This window comes from Electrophorus electricus, chromosome 6 (genome assembly GCF_013358815.1).
Source record: "Electrophorus electricus isolate fEleEle1 chromosome 6, fEleEle1.pri, whole genome shotgun sequence".
NCBI lineage: Eukaryota > Metazoa > Chordata > Actinopteri > Gymnotiformes > Gymnotidae > Electrophorus > Electrophorus electricus.
The window spans coordinates 15262049-15281790 of record NC_049540.1 but is presented as its reverse complement, the minus strand read 5'-3'; the positions used below and the strand labels follow the sequence as shown (position 1 = coordinate 15281790).

The window sequence follows — 19742 nt, the reverse complement described above, 5'->3', positions numbered from 1 at the left end:
GTAAACAATAGGAGGAACATTGTCTTATGCACTGTAATCCAGCCATAGAAGCTCTGGGTCTGGTGCACTGTGCCTCTGACAGACAGTGATAAGGGGCCAGCACAGGATTAGCCCATCTTCAAGAAAAGCGCTTTTTCAACAGCTGAGTAAATCGCTTCTCCTAGAGATTTAGTCATGTCAGACAATGTAACGCTATGACGTCAGTTAAAACCTTAGATTAGAGGAAGTCCACTTAAAATTGCCTTAGAATATGTCATATATTTGAATTGCTCAAATACTATATATGGCTCAATTTCACATCTGTAATTTAACACAATTTCTAGTTATGAGGCAGGTAGGTATAATCTCTATTTGTAGCAAAAAGAAGGAAGGGTGTCTGCGTATTTAAATACAAATAATGATGAGAACCACGAGTCATCTGCTCTTTGAAGTAGATTACTTTAAAGAACCCTCAAAGGGGCACTCATTTGCAGATGCAGTTATGTTTTTGAAAAATCGTTGGGCCTGATGGATCTCCCCTGTTTTTAGTACCTGAATATATCAATGCAGTTATTTTTGTTCTAGCAAAAGACAGAAAATGGCAGAAGCAAAACAGGTGTTTGGGAGAGAGTGTTTAAGTATGTTTGAGTGGGAAAGGACAGTAGGAGAACACTGCTATAACGTTATACCTCCTTAGGTCTGAAAATTAACTGAACAAATCATTCTCCTGATTGTGAGTGAGGAGCTTCCAAGAACAGTGGTGGAGACTGATTTCCAGAAGACCTCCCCCAACATTTAGATGTTCCCACGAGGCACTGCTATCCCATTCCTGTATGTCTGCTGAAGGTCTACTACAGACATGGGGGTGGGATGTGGCACCCAGGTGACTCATTGACAAAGACTGGCCAGCCTAAGAGGGGGCCAAACTGCTGCTGTTGACAAAGGCATGCTGAGGGCCATCCCAGCACAGCTGCTGAATTCTCAGGGAGCAGTTAATAAACTACAGGAAGAGGATCATGGGGGGTGGGGGGGAGGTGTTTTATGTCTGCAGGCCCAGTCATGTAAATATGCATATGTTGTGGTAGTGTGGAGCTTCTAAAGCATAGCCCAGGAACATGGATTAACAGAGACATCATTTACAGTAGATAAGAACTGAGCTTTCCAAATATTTCTTATAAACCACATAGAATTAAGGAGTGGTCAACAAAACAGTTTTCTGTCTAAAATAGTTAGTTTCGTTTTACCCCAGACTGATTTCTCTTCGTTTCTTTGCTACTGTACCTCATCTCATCAAAAGACTTTCACTGAGTGACTCAGTCTGATAGGCTTATTTTTAAAAGTGCCGTAAAAAAATGAAAGAAATTCCCCCACCTCAAGGTAACCATGACTCCCTGTCCATAAACCATTGATGTCAGCAAAGGCTTGATTAGTGACGCATTTATGATCCATAAAGCATAATCTTTTTGCCATTTGAATGAAAAACAAAAAACAAAATACCTGAAAGTAGCAATATATGAATCTTCAAAGGCTGACTTGAGTCAGCCTGTTGGTCTAGAGTGTGGAGGGCCTGAGACACAGAGGAGTGACAAGAGCATAACGTCCAGAGCACATCTGCCTCATTCTCACCCAGGTGTGCAGAAAACCCTGTGGTCCCATTTGGTAGATCAGTATAGTAACCCCACAGTTAGAATCAATATAGCAACCCCACTACAAGGAATGGGGGGTGGTTAAAACAAGGGAAGGAGGACAAGGTGAGAAAACACTGTTTAGAGGTGTTATGGTCCTCCAGACTTATTTTCTCCTCTTTGTTGTTATCATGTCAGCGATATATAATGTCTTACGATGTACCATCAACTGACAGCAGAAAATCTTTGGTAAAATGAGTATAACTCCTTCATAATATAATTGTCCTGCTTTTTAGTGTTTGGATAAACAAAAAATGCATGTCTATTCATGTTTGGGTGAATATACAATGTGCTATACTTATGAGCTGTGGCTTGTCTGTGTTTGGCTCCAGTTAAAGTACTGCTAGCTGTGCTGTGTTCCATCCATGGCCATGGTTACATTTTGAAGGTGTTCACTGGTGCACATTGAGGTTTACATATGATGTTAGCAGGCTATATGATATGAACAGTTTTAAAACTACAACCACATTATCTTTGGAGTCCAGCCACGTTTTTTTTTTCCATTAGAGAAGTCACCAGCACGCCTTTTTGAGATGTTTGCTAGATTTGTTGACATGTTTATCCCCCACATCTTACACAAATTACTGTGGTGAATAGAAATTGAAGCTTTTTGAGCCTTTTATCTGAACTTTATGACCTCTTTGCATTTGTGCTTCATCATTTGCTACAGCACTTTTGCCACTTATGTTAAGAATTGGTTACAATTTTCTTCTCCAGCTCTTTAGTTTGCTGGTGCCTGTGCATTTCATACAATCACATGGAGGGTGTTCCCATATTACCATTAAAATGTTATCTGAGGCACCCGTAAGCATGGTATGTTGGCCACATATGTCTAACTTGCTCAAGTTCCTTTCATCAGGTCAGCTTTGAAGATTCTAAATAGCCATTACTAAAGTCATCTTTGTCACATCAACTGTTATGCCGCCTTACTGAGTGGTATCCATCACATGCCCTCCAAGCTCTAGCCTAGCACAAGCCTAGCATGCTGACACACCAGTAAATGAGAAAACATAGCAGAGTGTGTGACATTTTTATGCTTTAGCATTAGCCCTGTGTTAACACATACAAAGAGTGTGCATACTCTTCATCGGCCTGCACACATGTGTGCCACCATATGTGTGCAAGCAAGGCTCCCGGGAGCAGACCCAGCTGTGGCAGTCAGAGGGACTCGGCTAGGCCTGCTACTTAGATGGATATCAGATGGGAGTGGGATTAAGCTGCTGTGATCACACCCACGTGGGCCTGCCCTGTGTGGCTGGGGAGGCTCCAGTGGGTCTGGGCTCACACTAATTCAGGGTGTGGGGGGCGTTGGCTGACCCCAGCAGCGGGAAGTGGGACAAGTTCTCCATATGTCCCATTCAGAACTCTTTTTTTCCTCTATTTTCCTTTCCATCTCTCTCTTTCTATCACAAGTTTTTGCTGTGTGCCACACTGCAATTCTGTCCTCTTAAATCAAAAGGCAGCTGATGCTCTGTGTGGTATACTTGATGTGATATTTGATAAAAACAAGTTAATTGGTTAGACACTGTTGTAATTTTGGATATTTGCTATATGGGTCCAGCACTGGTTCTGAATCTACAATCTGTGTTGGATGGCTTGTTTGAATTATTTTTCATTACTGACTTAAAAGAAGGGCTTCACTCATTTATAGGCAACACTTAGAGTGAAGTCTCAAAATTAATGATTCTGTTTTTGCCATTTTTCAGCAATTAACAGCGTTATAGGTGAGGAACTGGCGAGAGTTTCTTTTAGCAATCCTGAATTACTGAGGAACAAGTATGTATGTTGTCTTTGAATGTGTATTATATTATATATATCAGACTCAAGAGATGGTTCTGTTTTATTCTTTCTGCTACGTGAAACAGTAATCCAGCATGTTCTTTGATAGTGTTAAAGAAGATAAAAACAAGCAGTGATCCTACTGAAAGTTTATATTTAATATCATCCTAAAATGAATACAAATTCCTACTACCTTTGCCGTTTTTCCTGGCAGTGAGTTCTGCTGAGGTGGAACCTGCAAATTAGGACAGGTGTGAGAATGAAGAGCCAGTGCTCTTATAATCTTGGTACACTGCTGGCACATGTGAAAAGGCAAAGCTCTGAAGCTCAATTCCCCCTTTATATGAGGAGAACATATTCTACTGAGATTTTCCAGTCATACCAGTATGCTTCTTAAGGTCTGCCTTGCACTGGTATGGACGCTCTAATTCAGCTTCTTCACTTTATGTAGTAGTTATAGGAGAAAGTGGCTGTTAGCATATACCTGTGTGCTTTGGCCATTTCCAAAGTGTATTTCGGCTGGAAATGAAATGTTAGTGTGCCACCGCTAAGTTGTTCATCCAGAAGGAGGGGCATTCCACTTCTGCTGCTCATTCCTTTTCAGATGTTATGGAATGTGGCTTTCCGTGTGGTTTTTGTACCCCTGTGATCGTCTGGGTCCAACTGGAAACCATTTACTACCATAAATAGAGCGCTGCTTGTGGCATTGAGAACAAGGTCTTTGTAGATATCAAAAAGGGGGAATGAATCTTCAAAAATAGCATCATGTTTTTAATGGGTGAACATTAAAGTCACGAACATGCACAGCCAGTTCACCTCAGATTCAAGAGATGTGTTTTAATACTGCTGATATTTACCCATTAATTTTGTAATTGAAAAGACCTGTGCATGAAGGTTGGGAAAGCAGCCACACAGGGAAACCCCCAACAGTTTTTTTAAACAATTTTTTATGTTTACAGGTATAATGTAGAATACTTCAAGTCGTAGCAAAACTGATAGATATGTCCCTGGCAGACATTCATAGTGCATTCTTTGAGCTGTGTGTGTGTGTTGTCATCACCATTCAGCTGCGATTAGCACGCACATGCACGGCGCATAAATAAGCATTGTGGTAGCTGTGCTGCTGACATACATCTTACATCCTGTGTTCGGTGATATCAAGGCCACCCTTTCTACTGGAGTAGAGTGAAGGTGAGGTGTAATGTGGTTAGAGGCAGAGCTGTCTCGATGTTTATGCTTGAGAAAGAAAATGTGGTGTGTATCTTTGTTTGGATTTGTGTAACTGCACAGATGCTTGTATGTGGGAAAGAAGTAGAGGGAGAAGAGAGCCAGTGTTGCTCTACTCTCTGACACTCTCACTAGGTCTTATCTGATGAGTGGGCGGGTGGGAGCAAACGGAGTGTGTGAGGCTGAGTGGTGGCGGAAGGGAGTCAGCAGTAAACACTGAGATGTCAGTAACCACGCAGCACACCTGGCATACCTCACTTCAAACGACTTCAAACAGTCAGAGGCAATCTCATATGCACCATTAACCATTTCACAACCATGTTCTCAAGGAACACTGCATGCCCAAACCTCCACTGCCATTGTCTCACTGTAGTTCATATTAGTTGTCGAAAAAAAATCATCAGTTCTGTTCCCAAGCAATGTTGTAGCCCAGTGGAAACATTGAAGATGCTGGTTTCCAAACAAAAAGTTCGCAAATAACTGGCAAACACAGCAGTACTGAGAATAATCTTTTGCTAAAAAGAGCGACATAATGCTTCTGCATATGTTTGTATGAATGGATCTTATCCGAGGAACTGAAGGGCTGTGGTGAGATGGGGACTCCCTGTTGTTTTATAGGAGCTACACTTCATCTGCTTACAAATATAAGTGAGATTTACAGCAGCAGCATGAAGAGTGAGATCATACTCTCTGTGGTCAGGCTCTCAAAGAGAATAGCAGAGCATCATGTCTGTCCTCTCCCAGGGCTTTCAGACCCATGTGTCAAGTTTGAAAAATGGCCATAGCTTTATTCCTTATTTGAAGCAAGGCATCATTCAGGCACTAAAATGTTTCTGCTCATCATTAATTAGTGCCACATCAGGCAATGCTGATTTTAATTATACAAACAAAGTGTTTTTTCAGTGCTCTGCCCAGATGATGAAAGGAAGCAAAAGGCTGATTTTGTTTTTTGCTAAATACTGCATGCCACAGGATAATATTTTTGTCTTTTTTTTACCCTGTTTGAACATATATGTGTAAATACTGGCACATTGTTAAATAAATCATAAAGCTTGCTAGGTCAAAATGACCCATATTATTACATTGTTGGTCAGTTTACATAATTATGTTGCAGGATATGCTAATAAATGACCTTAAGAGGATGTAATTTATTTTGAAAAACTCATTTTTGTGTTTTAGAAAAGACATGCAGCTGGCTTAGTCCCCAGACAACATGCTAAATGCAGATTAAGGCCTCACACGTGAAACTCTTCACTCTAATATGTGTACCTGCTAGTTGAATTAGGTCATTATGCTTCTGAAGTTAGCTGACAGGAGATAGAGATGTCAGGAGAGGGGGTTATGTTTTGGCTAACGTCTTTTGGCGTACAATTCAATATGAATGTTGGGTTTGTGTGAGTACAGTTGTCAGGTCTTGTGGTTTACCATGGAAAACAGAACACGGGCAAGCCTCTGTCTTTTACCTGACAAAGCAAACAAAGCAACAGCAAGATGGAAAATTTCAAGCTCTCCACAATTCCTTCAGTGATATCACCTGTGCTGTTCTTCAATCAAAGTATATGTTATGGCATTTACACAGTAAAATTATGTGCTTTAATGTTTGTTTTCAACCAGACCTATACAGTTCTCTAATTTGCTATGCAATGGAACAAACAAAATACAAATATTCAAGCACTGTTCTTCCCTTGTATGTTTATGGGACAGTAACAGTAGCATAACAGAGGATATTCAGGAATCTTTAATTTATATAAAGTTTTAAGATGTGCTGCTTGTAAAAATTAATTTAAATATAAAAAACTGCAAAGAGTACGCACGTAAAAATCATTGCTTACCCACAGAGACATATGCTTTTTTAATGAAAAAGTAGCCACTAATTTAAAAAGTGATATCAAAGTAATGGTATACTGGGTAAATCAAATAACCTGCATCTTTCAAGCATTGAAGCACAAGATGAAATTGATGCCTACATATCATATCACTTTATGTAGAAAGCAGATGTAGGTAAAATCATCTTTGATGATTAGCCTTTCCTTTTTTGGTCAACAACAGTCACTTGCGGCAATATGGACTTGGGGCAAACTGAATTCCTAACAAATATTTTTAACCCATTATAAATAATTAGCATTAGCTTTGGTAGTACTACTTTGAATACATCTTAATGAAATATAATCTGAACAGACTGGTGGTGCTATTATGTGCTAGTTAAATCACACATAATATAATGAGGAATTGATAAAATGTAGGTAAAGCTGACATTTATTTCTCTCTTTAGAGATGACATCTGACATGAGATCATGTCTAACCCTAGTATCAAGATAAAGAGAAAACTCTTTGCACAGTTTGTCTCAGTTGAGTTGAGTTAAATAGAAATTATGTTGCTGATTATGTTGCTGACCAACATCTCCAAGGTGTCTGTCCTCACTCCAGAATCTCTTTCGCGCCAAACACATCTGCAAATCTGCATGTTTAGTGCTTTGCAGAAAGGAGCACAGTAGTTCCATGTCAGCAGCTGACCCAAGCCATGTGCCTGCAGGAGCATAGAAGCCTGCCTGGAAGAAGCAATGGTCACAACTCAGTGCTCTTGCATTTTCTGTGTTGCCATTGGCTAGTGATGAAACAGTGCAACTTATCTATGGCATCTGAGGTCTATGCATGGCAAAGCACGCAAGAGGGAGCCACTGGCAGACAGGGACCTGGTCTCGGTTAGCATCTAGGCTGTCGCTGCCAGGAACTGGGAGAGGAGGAAGACGAGGAGGACGAAGAGCTGGGAGAAGAGGAGGCAGTTATGGGATCCAGAGGTGCAGCCAGGCAGGCAGCAGCTGGGCCCCTTCCGGGGAAGCATCGTTATGTAGCCAACCACATATTTACATTACAAATCATCAGAAAACAATTCGTGTGACCACAGGACAAATAAAAGCTATTGTTCCGAAGGGGATATAACGAACACAGGGGTGGGTCAAATTCAATTTACACTGAAGCTTTTGTAAGCAGTCTGCTGTCCTTACGGACACTATTTTCAGGTCAGGAGAGTAAGCAAAATGACCATGGCAATTTATTTTAGGGTGAAAATTACATGGTGGGGTGCCTTGCTGTGTTATTTGCACAGATGATCAATTGCTGAATACCACCCTCTAAGAGACAGCTTGGCCACAACTGCAAAACCTCCCATCACCACATTCCCTTGAGAACTGGCGAGCAGAAGTATCCTCAGAACAGACTATGGGCAATCACAAGATAGATTCTTAAATATCCTAGCTCAGTCATTACAAAAACTGACATCATAATATCAATTTAATCCTAACCTAATTCATAGCTAAAATGAACAAAACAGTTCTCAGATTAACTGTAGTGTGGTCACAGATGCAGGTGTTCAGCTCAAGTTCCAACTGTTAACCTTTCTATGGCTACTACTCAGTATACTCTGGGACAATTGAAGATGTACAAAACAGGAAGTGGTGTAAGATATATCTGAAGCTTATTAAAATGCATACACTATTTTAATATTTCCATTAATTGTTGAATGTATCATTGCCAAATTTACTGATTTTGGCACCTTCCCTAGCTATTATGAATATCCAATAATCAGCCCCAGCATAAGTATTATTAATTGGGGTGCAGTAGAAATTAACAGTTATATGCAGTTTATCTCCACTGCACTATCCATATGTAGTTGCACCAGAAGCAGGTAGAATCGGCCCAAAACCATTCTCTAGTTTGAAATGATGACTCAGTTGCAAACAGTACACCGAAAAAAGTAAAATCCAAATCCAGTCCAGTTGCTGTCATCATTAAACATAATAGAGGAATAATTAACTAAATCTAAATTAACTAAAGCAGATTTCTTTCCTCACAAATTAAGATAGACATACACCTCCTCACTAAAATCATATTTCAAAGTTGGAGGGCCATTAAAATTTTCTACTGACTTGTCTTTTTTTCTATGAGTGTGCAGACTAGAGAATTATATGGCTAACATTTCATACTACAAGATTCCTGTAATTGGTTGCCATTATCATTCTGAAGTGAGATCTGAAGGTTTAGTCCCAGGGAATATATTTTAAAAATATTTTTAAAAATCTGTATGATACCAAACTGTGTTATATTTAAAATTCAGCAAAGATGAGATCAAGTTATGATTTTAAAAAAAACATAATAAAACAGTGGAATTAGCTAAGAACTAAACATGAGCTTTCAAGGCATGGTGCTAATAATACAATATTACTCAGAGTAGCATAAGCAAGGAATATTAGGAATTTTAAGGTAAGAACCTGCCAATGCTGATTTTGAAAATCACAAAAGACCATATTTGTTATGTTAGCTTTCACTTGAGAGTTTCATTTCAATTGATAGGTTACTCACTTGCAAAGGAAGCATTTAAGCGGGAATTCGTAGATTTAATAAACGTTATGTAAGAAAGACTAGCAACATTACACCTAAAATCAGGACCCCAAATTTACAATAAAGGGGAAGAAATTATAGCAAAGTATATTTAGACATTGGAATTTTTTTCTAGTAATATTCCGTGAAACACTTTTCTAAGTAGAGAGGTATTGTTTACATTTTTGAAATCACATTACACTTGTTGAATTCATTGCTAGCACTACCTATATATTTCTAAACAAATACATTAATTACATGGCATGTATTTAAAAAATAAATTACATTTCATACCAATAAAGTTTTTAAAAAGTTTAACTAAAGTTAAAAACTGCAACTGCTAATCCCTCCACTAGGTCTAACCATAGTCATTCATATCTCCAGTTTAACAAAAGAAAAGTATCATGGATTGTAGCTAGAATATAAGGTGGCATCTTTTTTCAAACCAAAATTGCCTTGTTTTGCTACCTTGCACCTCCGCAAAATGTTGTCTTTGCCAAATTTATATCAAATAGCCTAGTATCTGAGTGCTATTAAAAACTCCCAACCCAACACATTTTAATTTGTCAGAATTAAATGTCAGTTATTTTAACTGCACACCCTTGTGCAATTTGTTAGTTTGATAAACTAGACTACATGTTTCTAAGAGCCATATAACATAGACCTTGCCACAGTACATCACTAAACCCTCTAACTCAGCCATAACATGAAAGGGTTCAAATAAACCACACAAGATGAGGGTCTCTATTGCGTTTTGAGGTCTCAGAGATAAAAGGAAGAGCCTGAACATCAAATCAATACTTCCATCAATAGAAACATGTACAAGAGATTAAAGAGCTCAGGAGCTGGCTGCAGAGTGCTAATAGCATACAAAGGAGCCAAATGGAAAGGGCTTTAATTGATGTGAGGAGGAGAAGGAAGAATAGTATTCATGTGTATGAAGGTGTCATAATGGCACACCGCACTCCCCATCACAAGCAGATCTTCAGAAACTATTGTATCCACCTCAGAGGTTGCACTGATCCTTTAATCAACTAATATCACTTAAAATGCATTAACACTCACTCCAGATGAGCTGCCATTTTGGAATGCTTTTTTCGCTAGTGGTTTATTAAGGCAAGGTATTTTACTAAGCTTCCTAGGTGGAGAATTAAATAAAATGTGTTGCTGTGACTTTGGAAGACATGGAGAAAATGTAGTATTATAGTATTATTTCCCTCTGGTTAATACTATTGTAGGTGATGTCTTGACAGTCTCATTAATTGCTAATGTCATTGAATTCTTGTAAAAGATAGATTTGGTTTCAGAATAGCAACAGGGAATTTTGGTTTGTGATTTGAATTGTTTATGAAAACAATGAACTGTTTATGCTGAAAGATGATGGACTAATATAACAGTGTCATGTTTGAATTGAATGCCTTTGCATATTTGTGGACATTGATTTCAACAGGCAAACAGGCAATACACAGTCACAACTACATGTCATAATTATTAACTATTATTATCGTTATTATTGTTATTATTATTATTATTATTATTATTATTGATAGAATTTTTCCTTTCTAATGGGTGCTCATATCTTTCTCCTCACACTCCATTCCAGACGAAGAGTTTGAGGATGCAGCACAGTATTTTTGTTGTTCCTAGGAACACTTCTGGATTGAGATTGGTGTTGTTATTCCTGGGATCTGTTAGAACCACTCCTCCAGCTCAGGGGTCAAAGACCCAAGTTCCCCTGTCAGCTTTGGAATAACCTTGGTGTTAATCTTTCACATTCTCTCTATTTCTTCTTGGTATATTTTCATCTTCTCATATTCCTTCCTCAATTTGGGACTGTCACGTCTATTTCCACTGCTGTTTCATTTATCTTGTCTTCTATCACAATGTCAGGTTGGTTTGCCATTACTTGTTTATCTGTCTGGATTTGGATATGCTACAGGATCTTAGCTTTGTTGCTCTCCATCATTCTCTGCAGTTCCTCTCATTTGAACTTTGGGGTGTCAATCTCATATGCTTTGCATATGTTCCTGTATATGATCCTGGCCACTTGGTTGTGTCTAAGTGTATGTTTCTCTGTCAGCATCTTGCATCCTGCTACTAGGTGCTGGATTGTCTCAGATGCTCCTTTACACAGTCTGCATCTCTGGTGTGATGCACCTCTCATGATCAACCTAGTACTTAGTACTTGATCTTGTGCTGCTATGATTATTGCATCAGGGGTGTCTTTTTCAGACATCCGTATGATTGTCTTATATCAGCCACATCTTTGGGAGGTATATTCCATGGAGGGGCTTATGTTGCTATGGCACCTCCTCAGCTTTTATGACAACTGTTTCCCCCATCTGACTGAGGCTGTCCCTCATCAGTTCATCTTTGGGAGGGCACTGCTTGGACATATTCAGGGATATTTTGTGTCTCACCCTGGACAATGGATCTTTCTTGGCCCCTTTCCCCTTCCTTCTGGTTGGCATACAGCCTTTGGATGTTGGATCTTGGTTGGCTCTTGATGGTGGCAGCTACTAGTTCTTGTCTTGGCCTTCTTATTCTGCCTGAGGAATAGTCACATCTCTTTGCTCCAACCGTACATAATACAATGTATGAAAGGCATGTAATTACTAAAATGTACACAAATGATGTCTTCATGCACTACTGAAGATAAAGTTCTTGATCTTATGTTGGCCTCATGCATGTGTCATTATGGATCTGTGAACATTTATACACTCCAAGCCGAGAAGTGAGTCACTGATAAAGGTTGATTACTTCACATCCTCCTTCAGAACCTACACCACTGTTTTCAAAGATGAAATTGAAGCATTACAATGCTATTGCAGGTCATCTTCTAGACACCCCTAGAATAATCTTAGCAATGCAGTTTTCTGTCTTAACAGACAGAAAACATCTCCAACCTCTCCTAAATGGTTTGTCACTGTGCAAACGTCGACACTTAAGTCAGTAGTGTACTGTTTGTCATTTTATGCAGTATCTTAAAACATATAAATTACCATATTCCTCATATAGAGTGATATCAGTCTGTGTTACATGACACCATAAATGAGACCAACATGTGTTTCTCAGTTATGGTAAATATAATTAGGAAATACACACAGCATTCAAAAATTATCTTTTACTGAGAATCTGCTCTGTAATGCAGGTTTTCTCTGGTTTAGTTTCATTCATATCTGAAGCCACATCTGAGACCAGCAGTGGGATATTCTAACTGACCAAGTTAAATTGGAATCATAAGTGGATTAAAACCTTCCATGAGGTCTGCCTCTGGGGAGCAGGTCAATGATGTCACGCTTGTTCAGAAACAAATGACTGTGCCTCAAGGGGCAATCCCCATTTTTTTTCTCTATCAGAATAGCCACTCTGGCATCTCTGTTTTCATTTCTGAGGTCTTCTTCTCATCAAGGACTACATCAAGTGACATGCAGTAAACATTGTATTCTCATACTGCAAACAGGCAACTACTGTAGTCCTTCATAACAGATGTCAGAAAGAGTTCTCATGCAAAATACTCAAGCTTAATCTAGACTACTACTATAATACTGTAGTACCTGCCAACGGTCAGTAGGACTATCACTTGATTTTAATGGCTGACACTGTAAGATTTTTTCCAATTAATGTAGATTTGGATCTGAGAGAGATACTCTTTTAATTTATTGCTGTAATGCAGAATCTAACTGCCCGATGATCACCTCTTAGTTTACCTTCTGCATTCCACAAAGCCATTTTGTGAGCTTCTGGACTGATCTGAGACCAGCATAGTCTGTGCCGTTTATCTTTGGCATAAACCATAAATGTCATTTGGCACAGATTTCAGAACAGGCCCCAGAGCCTGCCAGCTGCACAGTGCAGTAACCATGGGAACATCATGACTTCATCCTGGTGTAGCAAGGGCCCTGCCCAGCAGGTGGGCTGCAAACCTACCCTTGGCAGGGGTGTGTCTGTATGTGTGTGTGGGGGGGGGGGGGGGGGATCTCCCCCATAATCGCTTGATCCAGAGGGACTGGGTGAATTAATCAGAGGGAATAAATTACAACATGAAAGAGCTGTATTTCCTGTTCCATGCATGCATTAGGTTCTGTGGCTTTTTTTTTTATTTAAAGCTCGTCTAACTGCAAATTATCAAATATATATGTTTAGATATCAGGCCAGTAGTTTTTAGTCTACAGGTTTAGTCTACAATTTTTGTTAAATATCTTACTTCATCTCATTGAGTATATAGGGTGTTCTTGTGCCCTTTCGCCTATGACCTCCTTCACTAGAGTATGCTCCTTCTCTTATTTGTTTTTGGTCAAAATTTGATCAATTGCAAATTAAATTCTTTATGTCAGATACTTTTATTTGTGTTACTTTAGAATGGTAAAACCATACATATCATAGCATCCAGTGCAAATTTGTATGGCTAAACATGGGGTATATCATCAATGCTATATGGAATTTGGATCCTGACTGTACAAAGCTGATGCACATTCAATGTGCACATTTAGGTTGTTTTGTCTTGTTAGTTTTTCTGTGATTATTGATGTTTTGTTGAATTATTGTAATATTGACTCTCTCTTCTGGCCTATAATATCAACCCTGTAAATATACTTCCACATATAATTTCTAATTGTAAAAATGGTTTTAAATCAAAGCAGGCAAATGCTATAAAATTAATTAAAGGGATTTTGGACAGGAAGAGCTTATTTATCTCATCGCTAATGCCAGGGTTTTTGTTTAGTTTTTTGTCTTTCTGTTTTGTTTTCAATCTGGCTGCAGTTTCTCACTGAAATGGATTGATTTGAATAACACCTAAGCATTATAAAACAGTTGATTGCTTATAGTGCAAGATATATTTTTTTAGTAAAATCTAATCCAAATGTAATTTCTTAAACTACAGATGGTATCTGCTTTCTAATTAGGGAATTCTTTAATTTTGTGGTTTGCTTACATGACAACAATGATTTAAAAGAAGTATGTCTACTTGTGAAGTGAAGTGTCTAAATATGAAGTGGCATTAATTACATTATTAGGCTTTGCCATTGAATTAACTCTGGAAAAAAATGGTAGTTTAGTGTTGTCTGCTTACTGGAAACTGCAGAAAATGCCATGCTAATTATCCAAATCATTTAAATTCTGTAGTAAAACTGCACTAAAAAGATTTTAGGCATCCAAATGTTGCATTCATTCAAATGGATATTCTGTAGGATGTTCCAATATAACGAAACAAATATAGTTGACCTTGTTTAAATTTGTATGATAATAATACTTCACTTGTCTGTGGCTTATGTAGTATAGGTAATCCAAACTGTTTTTTTTTTTTTAAAAACAAACATATTATGATATATTTCATTGCCTTGTAAAATAAATGTATATTATGGTATATATTTATGGATAATCCACCCAGTCATAATCTGCATGTTTGTGATCTTCATTTTAACAGTGGTTTGATTGACCACAGCGTTTGAGCCAGTTGTGATTGTGAGTCACTGAGGTCTATGTCTGCTTTATTGTGAGTCAAGCCTTATTTTTAATTTCAAAGAGTTAAACTAGAGCTAGAGTTAAGATAGAGTTTTAATTTCAAATTTAATTTTAATTTTTAACTGCACATGACTGCATATACGAATGGTTTAGGATTTTGATAAAGTTACTGTTACACAATAAATAGTGCTACTTAAAAGTATACAGACATAATAGGAATAAAAGGAAAGCTGCTAGGTTTTTCAGACTTAGATTCACTTCTTGATGGATCTATCGAAGGTAGATATAACTTACTGATTTTATGCGCAAGGGTTTGTTTGTTTGTGTGGTGTGTGTGGTCACACATCCTCTTAGAGAAGTGTCCATCTTCTCACCAAGGTCTTTGATGTACCAGCCATTTAATAAAGAGACCTTTAAGTGGCTTGCAATGACACTCTGGTAAGAAGGGCCTCTCCCTCCACCTTGTCTGAACAGACAGACAGACACACACACACACACACACACACACACCCACACACACACACACATGGATGCACTTATAAACTCCTTCTTGCAGAAACATTACCACCAACAGCCTCCAACCTGCCTCACCTTGACAGTCAGAGAGGATGCTCTCTTTCATCTCTGGGTGCCATGCTTGCACGATGCCATAATTATCATCATCATAGCTGCTGGCAGTGGAACAGCTCTGCCAGGGTGTACCAGATAAGCTTCCAAACATAAAATGGCCTCACATGTGCCTAGGATGTCTCCTCCATGGAAATGATCCCACATCATTAAAGATAACTTTCTTGTCCAGTTTCCTACTGCTTATTTGACAGTACTAATTTGCAGACATCTTGTCTTTAAAAGCCACCTCATGTCTTTAGAAACATTAAGTGAGCACTGAGGAATTACTTAATTTACCTACATAATCCATTTCGATCAACACATTGTGTACTTAGATCATGTGCTGTGTGCAAGCGTACCTCTTTGTTTCCAGGTAATATTGAGTGTAGATGAAGGGTTTTTTCTGATACATTAAGGTATTTCCCTTTGGCATAAAGGCTGGTTTAAAAAATACCCGGCAAATTCAAACAGGCTTAAGTAGAGGTTTCACTATGACTCTAAAAGCCTTCTCAGCATGTTTGAAATAGTTTATTTTCGAGTCTGCTTGACGTTGACTAATGAGAAGTATGTTCCAGCTATTTTCCCCTTTGTTTCGTTTCTGGAGTTTTCTTTTTATCTGTTGCAATTTATCTGTTGTAATACATTTTTAAAACCTTTTTTGAAGAGAGTGATAAGGTCTGACAAATGTTCTGTTTTAGGTTTGCTTATTGGTAGCAAAAAATTAAATTACAATCATTTAAAACAAATGATTCTGGTTAAATTATATAATTGATTATGACATTGTCATGCTGTTTCTTCAGAGTAAAACACTGGTGATTGAATGAATTGCACTTTCCACCATTCAGAGTTCCAGACTGAGATAAACATTATAAGAGTTAATGCAACTCTGGTTATTTTGCTCTGATATGACATATCTTGTGTATTGTGTTGATAAACATGAGGAGAGGGAAGTGTGTTTTGCTGTTGGATTTATGACATTTGTGGCTAGTTTGTTTCCCAAAAATTATTTATCATCATTTGTTTCTGCAAATTAGTGTAAATAAGGCCGTTAATCATATCTGAAGTCAGGCAGGGAATCATTTAAGGAGAGCACAAAACATTACTTATTATGATCTTTTGTTCATCTAATAGCTTATTTATTAATTAATTCAGTTTAGTTTAATGTTTAAACTAAACATTGTGTAAATGTTTAGTGAAAAAAACATATATATTGCATGTATGTAACAGAACGTTTCGGACAGAGGTCCCTCATACACACACACACACACACACACACACACACACACACACACACACACACAATTTTTTTGTACAAGACAGAAGCCACCCAGAAAGCTGAAGTTCCACTTCCTACAGCTCTACAATCACTCCTCATAGAACAACCATCAATTAAAACCATGGACTGCTCTTCCAAAGAAAGAATTTTATAATAACGGGAACATGTCAGAGAGATAATTTAACCTATTTTTCTTGTTTTTGCCCAAACTCATAAAGATGAGATATTTAGGACTATGAGATTTCTTGGTTCATCTTTACTGAACTGATGTGTATATCAATTTTCACAGGACATCACTGAGTGATGGTCCCTCTAGAGGAGATTGAGGGTGGGGAAGGAGAGTCAAATCAGGTGTGGGTGCAAAGGGAAATATTGGTTTTAGTGTGTTTAAACATGCCTGCAATGTTATGTCTGCAGTGTCTTTGATGTTCTCCAAACCTCCAACTAAGTGGCGCTCATATTCTCCATCTTGGAGATGCTGAATCATTTCCAGATTGTGGCACAGTGCCAGCATGATCTTACTGTCATTCATAATGTTTCAGAGCAAGCAAAAGTAGAATACATCCTTGTTTATCACACAGGCATGTTGAATTAGATTTAACTATTGTTTAAATCCTTGTGAGGTTTTCTCCCAGTAAATTTATCAGTGGAAATCAATGTCCAAGAAGTACTTTTTGGGTTTGGAAACTACACTGTACCAATGCAATTTTCATTTCAGTTATCAATTTTAAAGGAAATTGTGATTAAATTGACCTCAATTCTAATAAACCCGCATACATTTACCCTCAAGACAACAGGAATAGATACAAAGGTTTTAAGACCACTGTGGAATTTTTGTTAATCTCACTTTCACTCATACAGGAAATGGACTTTTTTCTCAGTTACAGTAATCATAAGAACAAACAAATGTGCTGCTCACATGAAAATATTGTGCCAATTTATGAAACCATGATAATGTAAAACTTATGCAAAAGAAAAAAGAAAGACTGGAAAATTGCCCTTGTGTGCCACCTTTTACCAGTCTTACAATCTTACATTTACCAGTCTTACAGTTCCTAGTATCACATTTACCAGTCTTACATTTACCAGTCTTTTGCCACTTTCTGCAGACATTTTCCATAGTCCCTTGTCCCCGGCTTTACCTTGTTGGTTGAACAAGTGTGGGCAGCTTTGAAAGCTGATGACTAACTTTGTTCTCCCACAGACTGACTGATACTCAGACACATAGACCACACATCTGAAAGCCAAGAGCCTCGGAAAGCATCTTGGACTTGCACTTGGCCTTTTCAGTGTCTGCATGCAAACTGTGGTGATCCTCCTGTGAGACAATAACAACAACCATAATAATAATAACAATAATAATAATAATAATTATTATTATTATTATTATTATTAACACATTATTATTGTTGTTGTTGTTGTTGTTATATCTCACATAAACAAAGAACTTACTATTACTGTTTCTTCTTTTATATACCTTAGTCTGTTAGGACACAGGTAAAAGGAAAAACTTACATAAATTGCATTACACTGCATTGTATTTCCACAGTAACTAACTTGCTTATAATGGAATCACATAGGAAGTATGCACATCCAGAGGATAGTCATTAGAAGAGATCATCTTATTTAATACACAGTCACTTTAATGGCTCCATAAAAGAAAAAATCAATTTACTCAAAGTGATTGCTTTCCATTCAAGTGAGGGTGTGCAAACAACTTGTGCGTAAAATGTATCAGTGCTCACATAGGAGATTAAAGATGTGACACTCAAAGCAGCTCTCTGTTCCCAAAAGCACCACTAATTTCCGCATCAAAACAGCTACTTATATTTTTTTAACCAAAGAATACATTACATTGCAGAGTGTTTCATCTGTATTGTAAGTGTCTTGAAGGGCCAGTGGGTCATGATGTTCCTCAGTGGTCAGCCATTATTAATTTCCTAGTGCTCCGTCAAACACCATCTTTTATTTAAAGCCGAATTCTTGTTCAAACAAATGCGGGATAAAAGGAAAAAAGCTTATGCTAATATATTTTGTTCGATTACACAATTAGATTATATTCAATGACTAGCACACTGCTCTGATATCTAATTGTAATTTTGCTTTGATGTCATAGTGGCCAAAAGATCATCCTGTTGCTTGTACTTTGCGTTCATGCTGCTTTATATCTCATAACTACTGAAATATAATTATCTTAAGGGGTGGGGGGGGTGCAGTGGGGATCTGGGCCTTGGCATGCTGGTAATTATATGTTAAAGAAGTATACTCATTTAATCTCAGCAACGCTGTGTAAGAAAGAAATGAACATGGAAAACCACTTCAAGAGCTGCTAATTGCTTTAAGGAAAGGAAAGACGTCAAGAAACATCAGTATAAAATTATGCATCCATTATGTCTCACACCAACCTCGATCCTTTGAAAAAGCCCATGTAGGGTCTTTGTTCTCCATAAACACGGTGCCACTCACTGATATATTTCAAAATGGACATCATATATTCCTCTAACAATAAAACAATATTTTCCAACTTTTAAACTTCAGTTGCTATGCATCTCTATATGTAATTTTCCCCAGAAAACTTTAATATGCTTTAATGGAAAATATCTTATAGCAGGAACTGCATAACAAGAAGAGCCAGGACAGAACATTTTGAGAAACTGGATAGATTTGTCTTCAGCACATACTTTTGAAATTCCACAACAGGCTTTTGGATGAGATAATCATGTACAGAAGAAAGTATGTTTAATGCTTCTCAGTAAATGAGAAAAGACAAGCCAGGAATAATAGAACATTCAGTTTGTAAAACAGCAGGGGATTTAAAACTCCTCTATTTCCATCCTTTGCTGCTGACTTTGCAGAAAAAGAGAAGGAGGAACATTTTCATGTATATGTAAATATGCATGAAAAACAACATGTCTGCTGAATCCCAACTAATTGAGCTTGGACTGTATGCTTCCTAGATTTTCTTTCTCAAACACACATAGCTAAAAAGCTTAAAAAAAAAAAAAAAAAAAAAGAGCAAAAAGCACACTAGTGCTAAAAGTATCCAAGAACTAATTCGTCTTAGCTTCCTCTAATATTTCAACTGACTTTAACATATTGTATGTTACACAGCATTCCGCATGCATTAGCAGCAACTGGGACTCACATGAGTTATTGCAAACCATTTGTGAACAGAAACATGAAAGCAAACTAGCTCCCTCACAACCTTTCTTGATCATCAAAGAACTATTGATCAAATGGGCCCTCCTTCCATCAATTCCCTCAGCAAAAGATATTGGAGCAAATGTATACATCCAGTGCATATTTGCTGCAAGCCGCACTGTTTAACTGACTCCTGTATTTTG

General features: G+C 37.8%; 1 protein-coding gene across 3 annotated transcripts in view; it reads left to right on the top strand.

The window, feature by feature from the left end:
- The window catches only part of tcf7 (transcription factor 7), a 37876-nt gene that overhangs the window by 4139 nt on the left and 13995 nt on the right, over positions 1–19742 (top strand). The window lies entirely within an intron of this gene.